At 43.3% G+C, this 4,659-nt stretch overlaps 1 pseudogene; it reads left to right on the forward strand.

Moving 5' to 3' along the window:
• The first annotated feature begins 2,029 nt into the window (after window positions 1-2,029).
• Window positions 2,030-4,659, forward strand: part of LOC107710006 (uncharacterized) — a 5,568-nt pseudogene continuing 2,938 nt past the window's right edge.

Consider the following 4,659-nt stretch of genomic DNA (forward strand, 5'->3'; position numbering starts at 1 on the left):
GCCCACTGGATAGTGGATGTCATCGCCTTGGCCTACCAATCCCAAGGCGAGCCATCCCCCCGGGGGTAAGGGCTCACTCCACATGGAGTGTTGCCTCCTCCTATGCGCTGGAGCATGGCACCTCTCTGGTAGACATCTGTAGAGCTGCGGGCTGGGTGACACTGAACACCTTCACAAGATTTTACAGTCTTCGCATTGAGCCGGTTTCTTCCAGTGTGTTGGGTAACAGGTAAGTGGCGGGAAGAGCTGGCCGGTGTCACGCTTGCTGCGGCATTCCCCCTCACCCGGGGATGCGAGCACCTTTTGCTCTTCCAGTAAGTTCCCCAGACGGTGAACCCTGGTTGAGTATCTTCCAGCACCCCTGGCAGTCAGACTGGGCGGAGCAGTTTGACGCCAGGCCCAGTATCAGTGTTAGCTTGCCCGGGTTTCCGGTCAGCCGCTTTACTGGGCTAGCCGTCCATATGGCTTGATTCCATGTGGGCGATCCCATATGTGTATTCTTCCACGGTAAGGTTTCCCTCTTGTTGAACCCATGTCTTCCCTTTGACAGCCTCTGCTGACAGCCGTTTCTCCCTACTCCTAGGTAGGACCTGCCTCAGAGACCCATTCCATATGTAGTGCTGCCCCAGGCCTGGGTCAGTCCATATCAGTGTCTCCACATGATACCTCCCTATGGGCAGTATGTGGTCTCAGTAGCGCCCTTCTCCGGAAGACTCGCTTCCCCTTCGTTACTGCCAAGCTGTTAACAACAAACAGGAAAGGAATGAAGCAACTTTCATGAAGGTCGAAATCCCTTCTCTTAAAGGTCCCATGGCATGAAAATTTCACTTTATGAGGTTTTTTAACATTAATATGAGTTCCCCTAGCCTGCCTATGGTCCCCCAGTGGCTAGAAATGGCGATAGGTGTAAACCGAGCCCTGGGTATCCTGCTTCACCTTTGAGAAAATGAAAGCTCAGATGGCCCAATCTGGAATCTTCCCTTTATGTCGTCATACGGGGAAAGGTTACCTCCCCTTTCTCTGCTTTGCCCGCCCATGAGAAAATGAGCTACTACAGTGCCAGGCGAGTGCAATATTTTTTTTTTCCTCGAGAGACATCATGGCTTGCAAACGAGCGAAGCATGGCAGTTGCTCAGTGTTTGGATGTACAAATGAACACCGAAGTATTTTTTTAGTTCCTTCATCCGAGCCTATGAAGAAACAGTGGGTTAATTTTATTTTCTCTCCCCTTTCTCTGCTTTTCCCGCCCAGAGAATTTGGCCCGCCCATGAGAAAATGAGCTACTACCGTGCGAGGCGAGCGCAATATTTTTTTTCCTCGAGAGACATCATGGCTTGCAAACGAGCGAAGCATGGCAGTTGCTCAGTCTTTGGATGTACAAATGAACACCAAAGTATTTTTAATTCCTTCATCCGAGCCTATGAAGAAACAGTGGGTTAATTTTATTTTCTCGGTTACACTTTATGCGAAGCATGGCAGTTGCTCAGTGTTTGGATGTACAAATGAACACCGAAGTATTTTTTTAGTTCCTTCATCCGAGCCTATGAAGAAACAGTGGGTTAATTTTATTTTCTCTGGTAATGCGCCGACACAACTTCCCAAAGTTTTGTATGTCTGCGCCAAACATTTCACCGACGACTGTTTCCTCAACTTGGGCCAATACAGAGCTGGCCTTGCTGAACGTCTGAAAATAAAGTCTGGATCAGTACCAACTCTCCTTGGCTCAGCTACAAACCTCGGACAAGTAAGTCAACTAACGCTATACAATTTTGTTGCTTTACTGTATATGGTTACCTAGCTTGTTATCCTTAGAATGTGGCTTTAACATTAGCTCTGCAGCTAACAGCTAACAGCCCAGTTACTGTTGCTAATGTAAAGGTAGATAGCATCAAGTATGTGTGTGAATACACACAGTTAGTACGTATTCTGGCATTTCTCTTTGCTTTCATTATGTGTTGTTTCATTAGACTTTCCTTAGTAAAGTTAATTTTGGCCACAGGTGTCCAGGCAAATGTCTCCTGTAAAGATTTCGGTGTTGGGACATCCAATGCAGACCCTTTGTGCCTGTCATCGACACCTTTAAACAGACCACCCAAAAGACCTCGTCTAGACCTCAATGAACAGCTGGAGGATAATACATTGGAGGACAGCTCTTTAGTGGAAGCTTCAAAGGGATAGGATTCCACTTATGATCCTGCTGACTCCATCACAGCATCGTTAGACTCTACACTTATGTCGTAAGTTACTGAGTGTGAAGATATATGTGTGGCTCATGGCTCGCATTCTAACATAAAGAATTAGTCTCAGTGAGACTGTTGTTGTTTATAGCATTACTTTTAGGATTGTTTATGTGCATAAATATTATTAAACCAGCTGCAAACAGGGTGATGGTTTAAATTACAGTCCAGATGAAAGCTCAATCTGTTTAACTCAAAATTAATTTTCCTTTCTTTGTGGTTTGATATAGAGAAGATTCATCCACTCCCACCCACAACAGCAAAAAGTACATAGTGTACGAGAACTGCATCATGGAGTTGTTTAATGTATGTCCAGTCTGCACGCGGGCATGTGATGTGAGGACCCAAAGGCTGGGGACATTCCTGTCTGTGAAGCAGTGGTGCCCCCATTGCACATTTAGAAGACACTGGAATAGCCAGCCTATCCTTGGGAGCGTGCCATCTGGAAATCTGCACCTTTCTGCCGCCGTGTACCTGAGTGGTGCATCTTTCATACAAATCGAAAAGGTAAATGATGTGCAACTGTAGTTACTTTGACTGTGAATTACTTAAATTTAGATCAAATTACATTTATTATTTATCCCCCCACACCAACAGGTCTTCAAGGCAATGAAGCTACAGTTGTTTAGGTATGAAACATTTTGACGCCATGCCAGAGCTTTCATTGAACCGGCAGTTATTCACCACTGGAAAGTCACACAGGATGTGAATCTGCAGTGGCTAAGTCAGAAGGAAAAAGTGATAGTTGGTGGTGACATGAGAGCTGACTCTCCAGGTATTGATACTTTACTGAAATAGTGTAGTTTATACAGGGGTTAGATATTGTTTGAAGTTAAAAGGAGTGACCTAAATAAAATGCTAGACATAATACCAAAGTATTGAATATTGATTACTAATGTAACTATTTGAACAAAAACAGGCCACTCTGCAAAGTATGGCAGTTATACAATGATGGATCTCCATACTAACACCGTTGTGGACATTCAGTTGGTTCAGGTGAGTTGTCAAAATTGATTTTGTAAAGGGGTTATTGGTTATAATTTTAAAAGCAAAGTCTATAATGCATTTTATGTTAATATATAGTTTTTCTGTGTTAACAGAGCAACGAGGTTGGTGGTAGCTGCCACATGGAAAAAGAGGGCCTGGCAAGGAGTCTAGTATTACTGGAGTCACGTGGCGTCAACCTTGATTGCATTGTCACTGATCGTCATCCACAAGTACAGAAGTTCCTCAGGGAGAGAAACATAACCCATTACTACGATGTCTGGCACATGGCAAAAGGTATATTGTCAGTGCCAATATGGAGCTGATTGACGTCCATAGTCCATTATACCATACAAAATCTATCAGTTTTGCTCCAGCCTTTTCCTTTCTTTGAGTTGTTAGTGATATCCTTTTGGTCAGAAGGACCTGATGTTAGATTTTTTTGAAGCTTGCGTAAATATCCCATTTGGTGAAAAGACTTGTCCTTACTTTGAAATTGTGACACTATGAGTAAATGGTAACAAATGCTTTGAAATTGATTATGAAATGCTACAATAGAGTAATCACTCAGTTTATGAGTATCTTAACTAAGTGGAATGTATTTTGCTTTCACTGTAAGGAATTTCAAAGAAACTGGAAGCAATCAGTAAGCAGAAAGACTGTGAGAAACTCAAGAAGTGGATGAAAAGCATCAACAACCACATATACTGGACTGCAGCTGGCTCAACCTCCGAGCCAGAGAGAATTGCAAAGTGGACCGCGATCCTGAACCATGTTCGAGATGTCCATACACATGAGGATCCTCTTTACCCCAAGTGCGAGCATGCGATCCGCAAGACAACTGACAAGAGTAAATGGCTCCAAGCAGGTATTTAATCAATATACAGGCTAAATGTCAAAACAGTAAACAGACAACTACACAGTTATTTAGTCACTTTCAGAAATTGACCAGAGATCATCGTTGTAATATTCTGTACTGTATTGTTTTCTAATGATATTTTCTTATTGTCTGCAGATACTCTAGCTTTCAACAAGTTGGAGAAGTTGCTGACAAACAAAAGAACGCTGAAGGATGTTGGAAAACTGAGCCCCCACCACCAAACTTCATCGTTGGAGGCTTTCCATGCCGTCATCCTTCGTTTTGCCCCAAAGAATGTTGTCTTTCCCTTTATTGGAATGATGTGCAGGTAAAAGAAAGTTTGTTTACTCTATACTAGCCTAAAATATCTGTCAATATTAACACGTTTTGTCTTGTACTTACAGACTCTACCTGGCTGCTATGCATTATAATGAAAATGCGGACCGACCACAGGCCGAAACGGAGGAAGGTGTACCTCTCTTCAAAATCTCATTTCCAAAGGCTAGGAAGGGAGAGTGCAGAGTTAAACCTCAAAAGACACAGCCGACCTTTGGTAAGGGTTCAAATCAATTCAAACAA

This window comes from Sinocyclocheilus rhinocerous, unplaced genomic scaffold, assembly GCF_001515625.1.
Source record: "Sinocyclocheilus rhinocerous isolate Xijiao unplaced genomic scaffold, SAMN03320098_v1.1 scaffold657, whole genome shotgun sequence".
Classification (NCBI taxonomy): Eukaryota; Metazoa; Chordata; class Actinopteri; order Cypriniformes; family Cyprinidae; genus Sinocyclocheilus; species Sinocyclocheilus rhinocerous.